The 20,993-nt window shown below is 39.5% G+C and overlaps 1 protein-coding gene across 2 annotated transcripts in view; it reads right to left on the bottom strand.

The window, feature by feature from the left end:
• Positions 1 to 20,993, bottom strand: part of LOC143218767 (uncharacterized) — a 35,943-nt gene that overhangs the window by 9,714 nt on the left and 5,236 nt on the right. The window contains exon 1 of one of the 2 annotated variants that reach the window (XM_076444206.1): positions 1,979 to 6,058. The exons of the other annotated variant lie outside the window; for it this stretch is intronic. The gene's annotated coding sequence lies outside the window, so the exon portion shown is untranslated. Of the gene's footprint in view, positions 1 to 1,978; positions 6,059 to 20,993 lie in introns of those variants that run through there. 2 annotated transcript variants of the gene reach the window in all.

Here is a 20,993-nt window from a genome sequence, read left to right as displayed (position 1 = left end):
TAATTCAATTGTAATTCAACACAACTCTGCCGGGAATTTATTCTGCGAATCTCGGGAGAAATGATACACTGCACTGACCCTCGATAATTAAGCCATCGTGATAATTGAGAAGATTTAATTCAACACTTGCACTCGACTCGAAAAATATTTTTTCACCTCCATTAATTCGTACGTATTAAATTTCTTTATTCAAGCGACGATTAATATATTGATTACGTTCTCACCGATTAATACATTGATTAATAGTATTAATCCAAGCAAATGAACTTTAATGAATAAGATATTTTCCCTTTTGTTCGATGATCTTTTGCCGAAAAGAATAAATAAGAAAATATTTTATCGATTAAAGTTCATCGCTTAAACAAAGAAAATCGGTTTTATGTCACCTTAAAATAGCGAAATGACTTTCTTGCCAACCAAATACATTAATTGACTACGGCTATTATGCATTTCTGACAAAAATGAGTAGATGCAATTTAGAATAGTGCAAATATTAGAAGAATTTCAGAATAATGTTCTATTATCTTCACTTATTAAATATATATTTCATTCCAGTTTGTTGCAGTTCAGGTAAAACATTTTTATTTTGTATAAAGATCCGTTGTCTAATTATTAGTGATGTTTCCAGTGTTACTAATTATATTTTTATTGCAGATTGACGAATGGATTGATATTCACGTGTCCAGCGGTGATGATTGTACTTTTTGGAATTCCCGCTTGATAAGTGGAGTGTGAAAGGTTTTTTCGGACTTGAGGAATGGTCGGTTATCAGCGAAAATAACGCCGCAATGTACCGTAAGCCGACAGAGGAGCGAGCCTCTTCACGCATGGTGAATCGAAGTGAACAGGACACGGGGAACAGGCACGATCGATTCCGTGGCTCGTTACGGCGTCTAGTCTGGTCGAAAGTTCGAGCGCGAGCTACGTGCATTAATATTTCCGTTATTGCAAGCACGACCACCGAGGTTATACCTTTCACACATGGGAGTAATAATAATACCGATCTACCAACACACATAACCAAGTCCCTCCTCTCTGATCCATCGTTTTCCACGCTCTCCTGCCCAGTCATCGGCGTCGATGATGATTTAATTAACCCGTTCGACGCCGTGATTGAGTTATTTCACTCTGCTCGATCGAACTGCCTAACACTGATGAGTAGACTGCGAATGTTTATGCAATTTCCAATTTTTGTAGAGGAATTTTAAGAAACTCGACACAAAGAGAATCTTATTTTTCGCGGCAGTAGACTTTTTAGATTTAAAGGAAATTAAAATGGTACTAAATTCTGTCGTATTTCATATCCTGGCATTTTTGAAAATTTTGGAAAGCCATAATCGCATAAAGATCCGCTGTCTGCTGATAAGACTAGCTTAGAAATTTATTTAATTCCACTCCTTGATTGCGTTCTAGTTTTCCGAAAGTTTATTCACTTTTCATTTTTCCGTGGAAAATATATATTTTATTTAATCCGATTGTATGATTTATAGAATGTGATATTAATTTAGACATTTAATGCAATTTTAATGCCAGGTCATTGACCCACAATCAAGAATTATTGATTCTACCTGCTGATATATTTTATAAATTGATTTCTTCAACAGGTATTGTAGAAATAAATTCTACTTCCGTTTTATTTCTTTTTTTACACTGCAGAAAAATTTTTGGGATATTGAAACTGTCCAAATAGGCACTTTAGAACAATCGAGTAAACGTGAATATTTTCCACGATGACAAAGTGAATTTTTGTAATTAATTTGTCTGCTATAAATAATTTTTTACACTGCAGAAAAATTTTTGGGATATTAAAAATGTCCAAATAAACATTTTAGAACCATCGAGTAAACGTGAATAAATTGCACGATGACAAAGTGAATTTTTGTAATTAATTTGTCTACTATAAATCATTTTTTGCAGCGCAGAAAATTTGTTGGGGGCTCAAAAGTGATGGGATAAAATGTTTCAAAGCACAAGATACCTTATATGACTTCACTGGACGGACGCTCGGACGAAAACTGCAATGACCAGAAGATTTCTCTCGCGCGCAGACCGAAAGTTCTTTGAAAACAATGCTTTACTGCCTCTCCACTATGTCCGCAACCCTATCCGCCTATCTCGTACGCTCATTATCCTCCATCTTGGAGATCTCGTCGACCGAAAATTCAAGTAACAATTAATAAGATTGCCGAGATTGCAGAGATAATCGGGCAATTAGCCTCAATTAAGTCACTAAAGGAGTCTTGTGTAACTTGTAATTGAGAGCCAGCTTGATTCCCTCGATCCCCAAGGGTGCGATCGACGCGACGTGTCCAATAGATCCTTTCTCACAAACCGAAATTTAGCAACAAGTTTAGATCACTGTTCTAGATCCTCTTTCGAATTCCCACAACGAAATATCCTTATCGAGAACTGTTGCGTATGAGATCACCGTGTCTTAATCCAGTACGATCACTGTTCACTGCACCAGAATTTATTCGTATGTTCAATTAACTTTATAGTCGTGATGTGGAGAATGATTTCTGTGTTGTTCGGGATCGAAGGATCGAGAGTTGGAGCGATCGAAACCGCTCGGGACCGTGGTCGCGGCGCGACTAAACGCCGATTCAGGACTTTCACTTCGAGATCCATGGCCCTCCGTCCCTTCTCGATCAGATTATCCACCGCACGCCCACGCTCTCCACTCTGAATCATGATCGAATTGTTCTTACGCGAATAATACCGTTCGCCGTTGCGGATAGAACGGCCTGGAATTGTAGGAGAGGCTGTGGCTGTTCCTATTTCTTAAATGACAGACGCTGAATCTACTCCCGGCTGACTACGCTGTTGGAACTGATCTGAAAGAGCATCATGCTGTTCCCGACACCTTGGTTTACCGATAGATCGAAGATCTTTCTTGGAAATCAATTTTGTTTGCTTCGGTCGCAAGGAACTGGAGCCAGGAACGATTATCTGTCGATAATTCAAATTTATTTACTATTTATACTTTATTATCATTATTTATATTTTAGATTTATTCTGGCACCGATGGAGGACCCCTAGAATTTTTATACGTCGCCTCGGACAAAAAGACAAATTGCCGTTCCTTAAGAATATATATTTTTTAAATAAAGGTAAAATCATTTTATGTATTCTAATAAAAGCAAATTTTCTATTAATTGGGTATTTAACACATCAATATTTTTCTCACAGTTACAGCCAAAATGGCGCCCCTAAGTTTTCGCGCCCCGGACAAATGTCCCCCCCTAGAGCGGGCCCTGTACCATTGCAACAGGACTCCCCAAAAATAAATAATGTTTTCTATCCTCAGCATGCACGCAATTTTTAAAAAGCAATCATGGCGAAATATTGGACCTGCAACTTTTAATATTTTCTCTACAATTCCGAGCAATTGCAATTTTTTAAAAGATTTATTTCCACATCCTGTAGTAAAATAATTGCTCTAGCTTCCCGAAAAAGTTCAGATCGTATAGTCCCATATTTAACAAGTCATCATTTTTTAGAGCGTCGGATTTCAATGGGAGTCACTGTATCTACTAAAGGATTTCAAAAATGAGAATTAAGGATTTTCCAGAAGTGCTTTCCAGGATCTTCCCTTGCAGTTTGAATGATCTATCGAGTACAGGATGCAGACTATATCTGAATCGTCTTGATCAAGGATTCATTCTCGAAGGCAGAGCAGAACGAGGCAAAAGGCTCGATGGTGTAATCACCTTTGACGAGAGAACAGCCGCGGATCCTCCTCCTTTGGATCTATGGTGGATCAATGCGGGGGTGGGGGAGAGAGGCAGACGTGTTCACCTTTCACCCTGGAGTAACTGTACAACGAGGAAAGTCAGGGAATGGATTATGGCGACTGAGGTGAACAGCTGTGACTCGATATAACCTGCCTCGATTACGTTTCTCATGCCGACTCGCCTTCGAGTATTCATTTCCATTTGCCTGAGTGCGGTGATTCCCGGCGTTTAGGCTCGCAAGATTCCCCTAACCAACTGCCACCACCGTACACAGTTCGCTGATAACATGTACTTACGTTTGGCAATGCCATATAAGTAGACTCAGAATTTGATGCATTTATAACAAACATGAGCGGGTGCAATTTAAAACAGTGAAAATGTTAAAAGACCAAGAGTATTAATATATAATTTTCACCACGTTAAAATTATTAGTGAAGAATATAAGTTTATGTTATGATGCACAAACTTTTTATTTTGCATAAACATCCGGAGTCTAGCCATAAGATTTTCTCCGAGACAAAAATGAAATTCTGTAGGACAAGAAATACTTATACAATGAGTATTATCGGTGAATGATTATTTTTGCGAATTTTTTTGAAGAAAGGATGGAATTCTTTTCATTTTTTAACATCCCGATTTTACAGGGAAGTTATTGTAAATATTCTTTTAATTTTTCTTTTTAATTTTAATTTATTCTTTTAATTTTAATCTTTTAATTTTTATTCTCTAGGACAGAGAATAATTTTTTAGCTCAAGGATGATAAAATTAACTATGTCTTCACCGCAGAAATCATTTTTGTAAAATAAATTTTTGCTCAGAAATAGAGGGAGAATTTCGAAGGATTTCTGGAAAGGAGAAATTTTTAAAAAATTTGTTTGTGACTGATAAATCGAATAAGAATTTTTCTAGGAATAGAATGAAGTTGTACATCGGGCAAATAATTCCTCCATAAATTTTGTATGAATGTCAGGATAAAAATGGCGACTCCGTCCATTGAAAAGAGTGACACTCCAGTGAAATATTAGTATTGCGAACGAGTAGCAAAGTTGAACAAGGATACCTTGACCGACGTGTACACAAAAGTGAATGAACTCCGGCGAGGTTGTTATCAAAGTTCGTCGAACGGTGAACGGCGCACACCGGCGAACGAAAAGGAGTCGTTCTTGCGTAATCGCTTTCGTTTGTTTTTCAAATATGCACGGTCCGGTCCCGATTCACCACGGAAGAGTACAAAACGCTTCCACGAAGCTCGATGCGATCCCGCGGCTGATAATATCAGCCTGTAGAAACCACCATTTGTAGAAAGGAAAATGATTTGTTCAACCGTTTCCATGACTCCACAGTCTGAGCACATCGGTAACACATACTCGACTTTCACGGAACCGAAAACGAAACCTGCAATCTTTTTCTCGATCGCACAATACGCTTTTTGCCATTTTCGGCATGAATTTTGCACATTTTTAGCATTTTTCAAACGTGAATTTTCACGGAATTAACAGTTGTAATTGGGACAAGAACTTTCAATTATCGCGGACATAATATATGGATATTCTTATAACAATTGTTATAATATTAATCCTGTATTATAAAATGTTACCGTACCTCACCGTTCCTCCAGCGGATTAGGCGATATACCTGTAAAGGACATTATAGCAAGCAAAAAACGGCAACACGTGACGTACTACCCTTATAAAAAAACCCATTGATGACCGTAAACAAAATGCCAGAAGTAATTTCTTTGTCAGTTTTCCCACTTTTCAACCGAAGGTCCTTCACACCCCCATCCAATTAACAAACGCAACATTTCCCCACCCAAATCTACCCTTAACCCTTCATGAAAAACCAAGGTGACAACCGCAGTACTATTTTGACCGTGGTCGGAGTAACTTCTTCCCGTTTGCTGTCACGATTTCGAAAAGTGTGTTGTGTAGTGTCCAGTGATCGTGTAGAAGTATGTGTTTTGTGCTTCGTCGTTAATAAGACGTGTTCGCGAAAATGGCAGTGTCCACTTGATCCGATGGAGGAACAGGAGATTCCGAAAAATTTGTAAGTACCTATGCTTGACATGTATTTTATAATTAGACTGCGGATTTTATGCAGTTGTAACAAAATTGAGTAGATGAAATTGAAAATTGTAGGAAAATTTAAAAAATTGAAGATGTCAGTATACGATTTCTCATCTATTAAAATTATTGAGGGAAGAAATAACGTTATGTTTGGTTTCTATTCTTTGCAATCGATACAAACAATTTTTGCATGGTGTTCAAATTAAGAAATGGTGAATTGGACTCGATGGTATTTAAAAATAAATTAAGAAATGGTAAATTGGACTCGATGGTATTTAAAAATAAATTAAGAAATGGTAAATTGGACTCAAGGGTATTTAAAAATAAATTACGAAATGGTAAATGGTATTTAAAAATAAATTACGAAATGATAAATGACAAACGGTATTTAAAAATAAATTACGAAATGGTAAATGGTATTTAAAAATAAATTACGAGAGAAGAGATTATTGAGAGAAGAAATAACATTCTGTTTGGTTTCTATTCCTTGCAATCGATACAAACAATTTTTATTTTGCATAAAGATCCGCGGTCTATTTACAATGTAGCATTAATATTCTTATGCGTAACAATGAATATAAGGTATTCTTTCACATTTTGCAATTTCAAAATGATCCGAATGGGCGGGGTGACGATCACTGGGTAAAATGGCAAATTACGCTGCCGAAGAATGCAAACGCCTCCTAAATATAAAAATAGGACTTTTGAGGGTGAGTGCGATCTAGAGTGATCTTTTATCTATCACTTTCGTTGCACTTAATTAACTACTTTCCGAGTTCTGTTACTCGAATGATTCCATTTGCATTTGAAAAATTGATTGTTAAGTGAGTTATTTCGTTCGTATAATTTTTGGGGAGGGTTCAGGTGAATTAGTCTGTGTGCCCACGTGTCTCTGAACCCGTGGTAAGGTTACGACCTCACCTGGCGGGCGTTTCATGTCCGCCGCGAAGTCTCCGCCGAAGGGAACCGGTATTAAAGTCAATGAGAACTGGTTCGTGAAGAGAATATGATGTCACTTTCGTGTCGCGAGGCTCGAGTCTCGAGGGCACCAGAAAATAATAAACAGGGATACGCACTGGGAATGATAATTGAGGATTAGATACGATTTCAGTGTACGATTCCTCCCGCCAAATCGTTTCGTTCCCCCATTTTTCTGCTATAGAGCGTCTCGCATTTTCCTTGGCCTTATTCCCGGGCGATCACGAAACGTGTTCTTTTTACGGACGTATGGGGACTATCGCAAGGTTCCGACATGTTTTCTTTACGTCTGACCACTTCATCTTCGCAGAAGTAGTCGTACCAAGTACCATTTACAATTTTAGTGGCAGTGTCTCGCAAGGTTGAGAGTTAAAACTAGAGAAAATTGATGTAATCGTGCGCACGTTCACTTTTAAAGTTCGATTTTTGTCTCGGTGGTTTTGCAACGAGTGGTGTTCAAATTGGGAATGGTGAATTGGACTCGATGGTATTTAAAAATAAATTAAGAAATGGTAAATTGGACTCGATTGTATTTAAAAATAAATTAAGAAATGGTAAATCGGACTCGAAGGTATTTAAAAATAAATTACGAAATGGTAAATGGTATTTTAAAAATAAATTACGAAATGGTAAATGGCAAATGGTATTTAAAAGCAAATTACGAAGTCGTGAATGGTATTCAAAAATAAATTACAAAATGGTAAATGGTATTTAAAAATAAATTACGAAATGGTAAAATAAATTGAAGAATAGTAAATGGTATTTAAAAATAAATTACGAAATAGTAAATGATAAAATAAATTGGAGAATAGTAACTGGCACGCAAAGCTAAATTACGAAATAGTAAATGGTGTAATGGCTTAATTCATAAACGGCTGAAATAAATGAATGGTAAAATGGTAAAATAATGAGGTTAGAATTCCTTTCGCGGAACACTGTCTACAGCAAGGAAAGTTCCGTTGAAATCCAATTTTGAGTCGGCCATATATTTCGTCCTGAAGCACAATGGGTCATTCGAGGATTTGACGTTGCGAGTTTATTGTATCTAATTACAATATAATTACAGAAACTAATAAAAATCCGGCGCGAACGATCGTCGTGAATCATCGTCGGCGCGGATCTCCTAAACACAGTGGCAGCATTCGCAGCATTGTTCTCCCTTCAAATCGAGGACGCGGTTCAATCTATGGCGTTAGAAAATATCGTACGAGCCTCTCGAGTTTCTCCTTTAGGCGGTTGCTCGCGTTCGTCGCTTTCGTGTATCATAAATAATCCACTTTTACTGGTAGAGCTGTAATTGTTATAGCTCTCCGGGTTCACTGTTACCAATTATTCTCGGCTCGCCTGCGGAATATTCATACGCCTTCGAAATGTACACAATGATCGCGCGCGAGAAAGTGCTTCTTCGATGACAGTGTGGATCGCGTGCTGTTTCCTTGTAAAAATCGAACTGCTTTCGATTTTGCAACACCTCGCGAACCTCGTTAGCTTCTCCGATATTCCGCCTAGATTATATTAAATGTGTAGCATGATGGAAAGTTCGAAAAAACAACAAAATGCTTCACACCGATGGTCCTGGCTATGATTCATTGTTATCTTGTCGGTTCGATCGTTTCGACGGTGGGTTACGTCAGGGAACAAATTTCATTGGAAACGGCGCAGTTTTTCAATCTTTCTCCTCACTGAGGCAAGATCGCGATCAGCAGGAAGTCGTCGCGAAATACTTCGAAAGAGGCGACATGCAGGCACCTCCCGATACCATCTATCGCTTTTCGAGATGCCTAATTAGTATAGTTTTCTAAAATCATTTTGCATTTTTGCATCCTGCGCTGCACCCTCCAACTCAAACCCTCGTAGAACCGCCAAAAAAAATCGTACATCGGATTTTAAACATTCATTGCAAAGGGGAAGCTCCATTCTTCGAACCTGGGGTAGTTTTGTTACCGTGAAAAATTTTTCCGGGTTTCTACACGCGTTTCAATTCACGGAACTTTTTACATAAAACCTGCCTCGACGTTGGTTCAGCTTTCTATCTGCCATTCCGTGCAAAAATTTTTTAGACGAGAATGAACAATGCACGGTCGAACTAGAAGCTTCGAGCTTTAAAACGAGTCTGGGTTTATCGCTCTACCATTTTTTTTTGACCGAGCTATAACAATTCGAGTGTACCGAATTTTTGAAAAATCACAGAATCTATTTTTGCAACTTATTCCACCAAGGTGTAACAACGTCGCGGAGCGTTGCAAAATTGTTGTCGGCGGGTATTGTGGTGCTAATTATTTCGCAACAGGTCTGCCGGACACACAAGCCCCGGAAGTCGAACGAAACCAGTCGGGTCACGGCGTTTATCGATTACGTTTTTGCACGCGCCGCGTCAAGAGCTTGTCTGTCGGCTCTAATTGCGATCGATGGCTGGGGGCTGGATTATTTTTCGGCGTTCGATGTCCGCGGGTTTCTTTTTACGCGTTAGATAACCGTCGCCGACTGATGTGCAACGTTACCAGCGTGTTACAACGTTTATAGAAAGCTGCCACCCACGACTGAAAACCTGGAAAGCCATAAATGCTAACGGGGTCTCTGCGGATGGCTAGTGGTGTCTCTACTCTGTAATTTCACGTGCAATCGCGTTCGAGACTCTTCCTCGTGATGTGATCACTGGGTCCAGCTTGGTTAGAAACTATCCTATCCCTTGGGAGATCTTCTTTTACTGACCTCGGATATTATTTTCAGATTGCTCGAGGTGGATATTACTCTCTACTGGGACTTCTGGATGTTTGACGTCAGCATTCTGGATGTTCACGTTCGTCGGAATCGAAGGTCTTGTGGTATTTTAGCTTTCTGATTAATCGACGAGCTTCTGAAAGCGCTGCTGCAGTTGGTTTTTATTTAACACTAAACCTACCGAGCATTAAAAGCAACTGGTACTTGTTTTCTTATAAAAATGACAAGATTGATTTTATTTAATACCATTCCTTATGAAATCATTTGTATCATTTCAATAATTGTAAAATAAAATGTCTGGAACAGTGATGGTAGGTTTAGTGGTAAAAGGTGTCGACAATGATAGAATTGATGGTTGGGGTTGCGCTATTTTGTTTGTGCAATCGCAGAAAAAATTTTTAGGAGAATTTCTATTTTTGGCAAAGTTAGAGCACACTTTTGCGAAGAGATTGACATATTTTCTGAATTTTTCAGTTCCGTATTTTGGTCTTGAAAAATCGACGGATATGTGTAAGAGAATTGCAACAAACCGGAGTGACATTTTCTTCCTTAATATGCTCAAAAGGTTGAAAATAATATAAAAGTATGTACCCATTTCTGTCATGAATGCATAAAATCAAAGTCTGTTTGACAATTTATTACAGATTAGATATCATACTAAAAATTTTGAAAAAATTCTCCGATTAGAAGGATTGTGTCTGCCATGTCTGAGAATTTTTGCAGATTTTTCACGGTTTCCAAAATCAATGAAAAACGGTCAAAACTGAAGAGAACGAGGAGCGTGCGAATGGATGGTTCACAGCCCCGCGCCGATGAAAAAGAATGACGGGGTCAGACGTTGAAAAAGATGGGGATTAATCGAATCCGTCTAGACGCGTATAAGGTGATTCAACTTTGATGGACAAGAGAGGCAAAGCGGAGGCGACGGGCTGGCTTTTCTCTTATGTAACGCGGACTGAAGTTTCTGCTCGGTGTAGCGTGTACATAAGCCGCCTCGCAACATACAGCCAAGGCGGAGGAGGCATTGTCTCACGTGCCCGGCCGAGTTATTCTCTTTGTGACCCCGGAGGCGAGCGAAGTTTTCAGACTGGAGCCTCCATTGAGTCCAAACTTTGCGCCCTGATGTGTCTCGCTTCGGTGCTGGAGTCACAATAGAGCACAGGTCCTCGATTGTCGCTCCCCTGGCAGCGATACGCTTTGTTTGATCATTTCTCCCCACTACAGTCGAATAATGAACAATTTTGTTACACCCATTGATTTAAAAAATATAATAGACCCCTGTTAATCCTCTGATTTCTGCTCCGAAGTACAATGACGATTTTTGACATTTTTCTCAATTTTTTAACAATGGAATGAATCGTAGAAAATTTTTATCTTTTTACTGCAACCGAATAATGAACAATTTCGCTATATCCATTGATTTAAAACAATAATAGACCCCCGTTAATCCTCTGATTTCTGCTCCGAAGTACAATGACGATTTTAGACATTTTTGACATTTTTCTGAATTTTTTAACAATGGAATGGACCGGTAGAAAATTTTATTTTTTTTACTCAGTGTGCGCAACGGTCTGGAGTGCTCGTGTAAAAAGTTTGAGCTCGACAGGATTTTTTTTTCAGTAGTTACGTACACATTTGTCGAGCTACAGTGTTGGTTTGCAGGAGTTATTGTAGACAGATGTATTTTTAGAGAATGACTGTATGATTCCTTGTAGAAGTTAATTAGTTTTGATGATTATTGGAAGTGGATGCAGAGATGTTTACTACAGAGTGATTTTTCGAAGACGCTTAAAAATCACAGTGGATCGTTAACTCGGCTGAAGGAATGACGAGTATCATCAGGACTGCGAGTCATTCCGTTCTTTATGTTTACTTTGCCTCGGTCGTCCCTTCCGTGCCGGACTGTTTGGAACCCGTTTTTTGAATCGTGCCGAGCCAGCCAGTCTCGTTTGACCTCCACTGGTAAACTGTTGTCCCGAGCGAAGCACCTGAGCATCTTATTTTATTTTACAGTTCCTCTCTATCGGGCCTGCAATCTTTATAAAAATAATAAACCTTCAGCATGCCTTCCAGCTCTTGAAAATAATTTTATCTACGTTCCCTATCCTCATTTTCACCTCTGTAAGAAATGCTAATATACTATTATATTATTTCCTCACTAAAGTTATTTAAATGCGAATTGCAGACGATTTTATATTTTATTAAAAATAATAAACCTTCAGCATACCTTCCAGCTATTAAAATCATTTTGACTTCCGTAAGAAATGCTAATATACTATGTATTATATTATTTCCTCGCTAAAATTATTTAAAAGCGAATTTGCAGACAATTTTATATTTTGCAATATCATTTTTTGAATTGTACCTCACTTTCGAAGTAACTAAAGAGTGTTGAAGAGAATTGTGGGGGATTGAGGAGGACTGTAATTTAGCAGAGAACACCTAATTTGCCTACAGGAAGTCCAAAAGTGTTTGCACTGTTGGAACCGACTGGTTCCCGTGGAAAGTGAACGGATCTTCTTGATCATCGATCCGAGTCCTGGCGAGAAGGAGGAAGAAACCTCTGGTGAAGGAAGTCGTTTGCGGTCGACTGAATCGGACCTTGGACAGAGAGACCGCCTCTCCTGACAAACCTGACAACAGGTCTCAGACTCCTCAGCCTAAGAAACAACTGTGAGCACAGTCTGAGAGAAGTCTCCTTTATGGGACAGAGTGTTCGACCATCGACTAAGAACGAGATCTCGCTTCTGGGAATCGATCTTAACGATCCTGCCCTTCTGGATTGAGCTCCATTCACCGAACTTCAACTATTGCCTTTGTAAAATCAACCATCCTCATCAACTATTCTCAAAAATCCCCAAAAATGCAGAAAGCCACCCCTGACGCTGAGAAATCAGTATGAAAAATTTCAGTGGCCTACGATAATTTAGAAGTCGATTGTTGAGTCTTTAAAACTACTTTGTTTTAATTTGAACTTGTACTTGTACGTTTTAATTCGAACTTGTACTTGTACGTTTTAATTCGAGCTTTTACTTGTACGTTTTAATTTGAACTTGTACTTGTACGTTTTAATTTGAAAGTTCAATTGTTTATATCTTTAAAACTATTGAGTAACTACACCTAATATTTTGCAGACATCATCAGGGATCCATATACCATCGTCTCACGAAAGATTATCAAATTGAAGTCGGAGTTGAACTTGGAGTCCCTCCCTTGTAAGTATGTAATTTCAATAATTGTAAAATGAAAAATATAAAACCATATAAAAGTTAAGACTGATAAGAAATTAAGATTATTTTACCACGTTTTTATTAGCTCGCTTTCTTGTCTGTCTGTTTGCCTGTCTGTCTGTTTGTTCGGTACAAATTTTGCAACACATTTTAAACTAACTTCCCAATGAGCTAGAGACTTGAAATTTTAAACATAGCTCAGAACTGGATGACAATGCAATATTTAAAAAATATTTTTAAAGTAGAAATCGCATATCAGTGGTCTAGAGGTCCTTCGGGACCCACGAATAGTTTCGAACATTCTGTCAGTGCAAAATGTAGTTCCCTAGATAGACCAGTCGAACCAAGTGGAACCGTGTCCGAGCAGGACCAATCCGCATTTTTCCATCCACCAATCCGGTGCTTCCGGTTCTCCAGTCGCAAAAACCGCCCGTGAGCCGATACGCCGTCGGAGTCTGGCTCGCTTTCTGAATTCGATGCTGTAACCAGGTCTGGAAGAAAGGCACTTGATCTCACGAATTCGACCCGGCTGTGTGCCGTGCTACAATGATTCTTGCCGGCGATGCCCGGCACAGCTTGCCTCTGCACCGGCAGCAATCATTCGACAACCGCGGTTAGCTAAATGAACGTTCACTTTGTGGCTGAAATCTCGCCATTCCGGTTACCACTGAGACGAAGCCTGCCGTCATTAGGAAACTACGTTGCTAATAAACGACAGATCTATTAATTTTTTGAGGACTTTGCCCTCTTATCCAAGATCCACGGACATTTTAGCTCTACAATTTTCACCGCCGGTGCTGGCCAAATATTCCCAATATTTCTACTATGATTAAATTGTCTAAAATTCATTTACCGCTTCACGCAACCTCAAATTTCGCTTATGGAGCGACAAATAATTCTTTGAGAACTTTTTGCTGGTAGAAGAACAGTTATCCAAGGATTTTTCGTGCCTAAAATGGATTCACCGCTTCATACAACCTCAAATCTCGCTTATGGAGTGATAAATAATTATCTGGACATTTTTTTCCGCTGGAAGAACAGTTGTTCGAGGTTTTTTCGTGCCCCGGTTCAATGAACTTCCGATCATTAAAATATTTCCATTTGTTCGTGCAAAATTCTCTTTTCATGGCCAATTATAAATGGACATAAAAATTTTCTAGCTGATTTACAACAAACTGAAGTGAAACAAAAATATATTCTCCTTCTTAATATGTTTAGCAGGTTGAAAATATTGTAACAGTGTTTTCAAATTCGTCGAATATCTTACTGTCTCCGATTACAGCTACTCATTTTTGTTATAAATGCATAAAATCCGCTGTCGAAAATTTATGCATCGCTTCGTACAACCTGAGATTTCGCTTGAGCAGCGATAAATAATTTTTTGCCTGTAGAAGAACAGTTGTTGTTCAAGGTTTTTTCATGGCCGCGGTTCAATGAACTTCGACTGATCAAAGTTCTACGTAGAACCGACCATTAAAAACATCTACTCCGGTTGGATGATTCAAAAGCGTTGACGATTCCCTCGGAGAAGGATGCAAATGATTACATTGCGAAATCCACCGCACGGTGATTCAACCTGTTTTCGATGTTGCGCAACCGATGCATCTCTCTCTCGCCGGTTATTACCGGTGCATATATGAGTTAGGCGCAGAGTGTTACACCGATCAATTCATCACGGATCCAGGATCCAACCACGTGGAACGTCCTGACAGTTCGTTAACGTGAGAAACGAGGGAGAAACAGCGCCACGGATTCCTCGATTGTGTCGTTTCTTCTGGTTCGCCAGCCTCCACCGCCGTTTCCTAACATTTACATAACGGGACAATTAATTCGGATCACTTGCTCCAGTCAATGTAAATTAGTGGCTACTAATCATGTTACAGATCGAACGGCTTCAAAACTGTTTTTGCTCTCGGTATTATTCGTAATATCGTTTTTATTATTCATATTCCACACGAATTTCAGTGCTGTTTGCAGATACCTGTCACACGAAACAATTTTTTTCCACTCTTAAAATTTGAGTTGCGTTTTCGGGAAAAATATGCGATATACAGTTGAAACGTAGCTATCTTTTCCATTTTTTTCATTTAAATATATTCACCAGTAGTCGAGAAAAAAAATGGTGAAGTAACCAACCAAGTAACCAATTTCAATGAAATTTTCGGAGCGTATATAATTTATACGAGTTGACCAAACACATCTTTTAAATTATTGGCCCCCAGCTAAAGAAGTAGTAAATATCAATTTTTAATATTGTTTTTCGTAATTCCGACCAAATGCATTTTTTCAACATATTTTTTAGACGTCATTTACTCAACTAATTCTTCTAGCATCTTTTAAAAAAGTCTGATTTAAAGTGTGTTGAATCAGTTATGCTCCTAACTGTACACCGAATTGATTCAATAAATTTCCTTATCCAGCACGTATCGTGCTAGAAAAATCTAAATAAATGGAGCTCTGTAATTTTTCTAAGCTAAAACATTGAATACAACGCTGTCAGCTCTACTCTTGGTGGCAAAAAGAATTATGAACAATATTGTGCGGAGTTACGATGGAAAGGCGGTCTGTATTGAAGTGTCAGGCTGTTGTACGATTTTTTAGGGCACCGTATTGGATCAGATATGGAAGGGGTCAAGCGTTCGCGCGTGTCCAAGCGTCTGGCAACGAATTCGCGGAGTTTTTCTGAGCAGGCAGACATTGGATACTGTACGGTGTTGATGCTGGATGAAACCGTTATGCAACCTGCAGCGTGTAAAAGCGGTCTTTGCTCGCCCGGATTCCCGTTGCCCTGTCCCCGTGTCGCTCCTGGCAGCAGGAGGAACGACTATGGGAAATAATAGGCCTGACCGATCAGGTTATAGATCTCCTATGAAAAAATTAATTGAAAGATTGCCAACCTGGCCAGCTCAAAATAAAAAACAGCAGCGCAACCAGTAATTGTCACTTCCACGCGAGAACACTGACTGACAAGTGGTTTATCCCTCTGGAATCCTATTTTCACTCGCGTCTGCTTACCTGGGTCTTTTTAAGTGCCTGCAATATTTCTTTTTTTTTCAAGAAAAAATTCTTGAACGCTTTCGCATGTTTCTAGATTATTTTTAAGACACGCCGCGAAACATGCGGGTCTTTCCAAAATTGATTACAAGAAGAAGATCGTCCTTCGGGAGAACCGCTGTCGAATTCGAAAGGTTGCGCAAGCGTTCGACAACCGAAGAACTACTTTTCACCGCGAGCTTAGCCTTCACTTCTCTCCATACCTGTTTCCGACGCCCACGCAATCGAAACGACTGTGTTTTGCCCGAAAACTTCGTGTAAAACCTTGTCGGACAACGCGCAAGGTTTTCTGATTCATGGCCCTTGAACCATCGATCTTTTGTTTTCGGCAGTTCGACCTATCTCTTCGGACATAAAACTGCTTTTGCTCGGGACTTTTATCGATTGTTACTTGTCAGAGCGGTCTTTTGTGTCGGGGAGTCGTCGACCACCATAATGGTCGTTCTCTGATTGGCTCACGTTCTCCCCCACACAATTTTCCCCCTCGCTTGATCCTTCGTTCTCTTTTTTTAAGTTTTAAACGTGCTCTACCTATCAGATATGATCTTCAGGACCCAGAAAAAATTTTGGAGCTTACACGAAGTGTCCAGAAGGCGTGACAAAATTTTTTGGAATTAATTACAAAAATATGTGGAGAAGCTGTAGAAAAATTATTTAGTGGACGATGTTGACTTAACAGCCAGTTCTTCCTTGTTCCCTGGTCGATCCCTTGTCTTGATGTATTTACGTTTGCAGCTTCCATTTCCTTTCCCCCGCCACCGTCCTTTATTCCCTATCCGAAGTTCTTCCTCTCCTAATCTATTTATACCTTCCTGTTCCCGGTCGTTCACGAGGGCTGGTGTCCCTTTCGTCTCACCAACCCTTTCCCCATGAACAACAGACAGGGGGAGGCACGGAAAGCTGCAGGGCGATTTATGATTGGATTTAAAGCTTGTGGGTGAAACCTTTCTTCGCACTTTGGCGAGGAAGTTGCTATTATTGGGAGCTCCGCAGCACCCGGAGGAAACTTTCTTCCAGGCTTTTCACAGAGCACAAAACCAGAACTTTGAATATCTCACGAGAAACAGAATTATTCGACCACCCTGCGTATCCCCAATTATTCTAACCCCGTTCCAAACAATCAGAAGTCGATCCTCCGATGAAAATATCAATCCGAATTTTACTCCTTTGTAAGAGAAACAAAAAATAGTAAAATTGAAGGTAAATTCTAAGTATCTATTTAAAATTTTCAAATTAGATTCTATTAGGTGGGAAAGAAAGTTCTTACGGTTTTAGTTATTTTTATTATAAAATCAAAATAACAAAAACCGTAAGGACTTTCTTTCTGACCTGATAGAAATTCATTTTCTTTCTTAACCTCTTGCCCCCTGCAATATCGTGTCAAACTAGTGATGAAGATTCTGAACAGAGTCTAATAAACGTGTGTTATTAATAGACTGCGGATTTTATGCATTTATGACAAAAATGGATACGTACAATTTAAAACAGTGAAGGTATTAAAAAGATTTAAGGCCACCAGTGTATTAGTTTCACCTTAATAAGATAATTAAAAGAAGAATGAAATTGTTATTTGGCTCCTGTGGCTTGCAATCAATGCAAGCATTTTTTATTTAGCATAAAGATCCGCAGTCTAGTTATTGATCTATTTTAAAGCGAGATGAAATTCTATTTTGGAAATGAAGTTTCTCCTTTTTTGGGAAACTAGGAACTACAATAAAAGGGGTTAACCCCTTGCCCTATTTATTTTACGGTTTCAGTGATTAGAACTTTCTTCGTAGTTCGTAATTCCCCAAAGTAGGAGAAGATTTATATCTATTTTATGCTGACATGTTCTTTTAGGAAACTACGAACTACAATAAAAGGGGTTGACCTCTTGCCCTACTATTTATTTTACGGTTTCAGTGATTAGAACTTTCTTCGTAGTTCGTAATTCCCCAAAATAGGAGAAGATTTATATCTATTGTATGCCTACATGTTCTTCAATAACTATGCATTAACAAAACTAAAATAGAATTTCATCTTGATTTAAAGGAGATTAATAACCTACATATTTATCCGACTGTTTATTAGACTGACACGATATTGTAGGGCAAGGGGTTAATAGATTTAACAGGTTGAAAATAATGTTTCTATTGTTTCAAATTGCACCTATCCATTCTCGTCGTATATTAAGTGCATCAAATCCGCTGTCTACGAATCAGCTATCCCGAAAACATTGCGCAGAATATGCGAGTCCTTCCAACAATCCTCGCAGGACTGAGCGAAAAATTGGGGTCACAAGATAGCAGCAGGCGCATCAACAAAGCTGCGCTTATTATCCTTTGTGGGAGAATGATGTGGGCAGCAGTTAAGGTGAAGTCACACGGCGCCGAGGTTCCACGAAGCAAGGTAATCCAGTTGGAGAGGCTGACACTGGGCGAGAAGGATCAGCGAATGACTCTGATGATCAGGAAAGATGAGGACCCAAGAACACACAATGACTCAGGTCAGTTCTCGATCTAGGGATAACATATCATTGTAATTCAACCAGCAAACCAGGACGAGAAGTAATAAAGAGAATGGTTGTCCGCGGAAGAGTGTGTGTTGTCTTCAGCAGAAAAATTGTGTCGGCAGTTTTTACCCACGTAGCATTGAACTGATGATCGTCAGCAGATGTTTTCGCGAGCAGTTTTTGTTGGCGTCTGATACTCGATGCTAGGCCGTTCACCCTCGCTGCGCATTAATTCCGGGTGATGATATTATGTGCACCCTGCCGCCCCTCGAAAACAGGCTGACTCATCACCGATGACTTTTCTGACAGTTTCTCGCCTGCCACGATGATCGTGAGTCAGAGGTCGCTGTCAAATGTGCCCTCGGGAGAACTGCGGCCAGCTCTCAGACTCCTTTTAACTGGGAAAAGCCGATCCTAGCTGCGTGCAAGCTTGCAGAAATATTCCATAGCCCTCGGAACCCTTTCGAATCACTGTTGCCATCCGGGAAAAATTTCTGCTTGGTCAGGCGAGGTATATTTCAATTAAAAAATGTTTATCTTTATTTATATTTCACTCCGGTTTGTTGGAATACAGGTAGAACATTTTTATTCTGCATGAAGATCCGCTGTCTAGGATGCAGGGAAAATATTGGTTCCTTGGTTCCTTTCGGCGGCCTCAAGGCTACAATTTCCCCCAGACGGTGTATTTTTAGAAGCTCCGAAGTGCAAAAGGAGGAGAACGGGCGGGAGAGAGAGTCGGTCTCCATACAAAACGATTCGATTTTCTGCTTGTTTTATCCGTCTCGGTTTCATGCCGGTCTTTCTTCCGTCCAAAGCTTCCTTTATGTTTCCTCCAGCCCGCAGAACTATTTTCGTGGCCGGCTCGGCGTCTCGACGGCTGTAGCTCTTCCTCGGAGCCATAGGGAAATCGTTTAACCCTTGTGTGTGTGTGTAGGCCATCCATTCTCTACGCTCCTCATTCTCTCAACGAGATTAAATCGCCCCGCTACAAAATTTCGGGCGTAGATCTCCAAACTTGTACCAAGCGTCTGGAAAAGACACCTCAAATCTTTCTAGGTAACCATTGGACAGTGGATTTTATGACAAAAATTAATATAGATATGTAATTCAGAACAGTAATCTAATTTAAACAATTTAATGATTTCGGTGCCACAGGTTCGATCAAATGTTACTCACTAAGCAATTTTGCAATTTAAATTGTTCTCGACGTTCGGATCCAAATGTGGACCATTTTCAAAAGAGATTTTGTAAAATACTGCAAGTTATAGTAATTGTTCAACAAAACCGGGTAATACCAATAAAACATTGACATACTTGCTAAGTGCAAACGAATTATATAACTTTAATGCTGGAACTCTTGGAAAGAATATCGAGAAAAGAAAATACCTTTTTATTTTACTCCAACTTATCGCAATTCAGGTAGAGCATTTTTCTTTTCCATAAAGATCCGCTGTCTAATAGATCTACTACAGCAACGTTATTTGTGGACTTGTATGACCAGAAAAATTTGCACGATTCGTTCAATAATACCGTAAAATGGTCCCACAATTTCAAAAACATCCGTCCAACAGATTGTTTAAAATAAATTGCCAGAGTTTTCAAAAATTTACATGCGACTCCCTCTGGCATCGTGGGCAGTCATCCGATGGTTTCGTATGACCTTCCAGCCCACCCGGGGCACATTTGGAAAGTCCATTCAACCGGAATCGAAAATACAACACATCCAGGGACGCATCGCTGTACTTCCATGCCCTGGGCACACCGGTACCTAACAACATTGTTGCATAATGCGGCCCTGATCAAACCTCCTCTCACGTGATACAGTTTGCAGCACGACGGTGAATTACGAAATCCTCTGTTGCCCAAGATATCCTATGTGTCCGGTAGTTTCTCTTTGTTCCACTGGCTGCCTCCCGGATAGCCGGCTATCTCCGGCTCTGTGTACATACATTCTCACTTCGCGCCGTAATTGCACGCTTCTCGCTGTTGTTCTCGACTCGCTGATCCATTTATAAGCCCGTTAGGGGGGCCGAATTACTTTTTCCATTATTAATTTTATGTAATCACCGCTCGGTACTCGTAATTGCCCCACTGGAGAACGGCCAGTGCACTCCTTACGACTTTAAACACCGTTTCTGCATGTGAAAAACCGGGGGAGGGGTTGCACTTCGCTTTTTCAATTTTCTAAGGGATTTTCGATTACTGTTTTCTGTATTTTATCGAATCTTCGTGTTTGGAGACTTCTCTAGCCAGCAAATTAATTTTATTTGTCCTCTTGGAACGGTAAAAACGTTAGAAAAGTTCAAAAATACTGTATTTCTATTTCCCCCGAGTTTGTCTTACAATGTAAAAAGATTTTCTTTTGCATAAAGATCCGCTGTCTAGATAAAACCTGAGAACGCACAAAGGCTTGTCAATTTAAACGATTCAAACCATATTCTAAACTTTACATTTTTAAGATAATCTTCCTGAATTTAATATAAATCGGTTGAAATAAATATCAAATTATGTTGAGTAACACGTGCGACTTAACCTCGGGAAGTTCGATTTTTACTCGGAATAAAATGTGAAATGAATAATTTAATCAATCCGTTCTCGCTACGCAGAACGACAGCGTTATGTCGAGAATTCGTTAGAAGAACACCGCGCGGTGTCTCTTCCGGAAGAAAAAGTGAAGGTGGTCGTCCGAAGGATGCCACCTTGAGCAGACTTCGTAAA

Source organism: Lasioglossum baleicum, chromosome 20 (assembly GCF_051020765.1).
Source record: "Lasioglossum baleicum chromosome 20, iyLasBale1, whole genome shotgun sequence".
In the NCBI taxonomy this organism is placed as follows: domain Eukaryota; kingdom Metazoa; phylum Arthropoda; class Insecta; order Hymenoptera; family Halictidae; genus Lasioglossum; species Lasioglossum baleicum.
The sequence above is the reverse complement of the archived record's forward strand: the minus strand, read 5'-3'. Positions and strand labels throughout refer to the sequence as shown.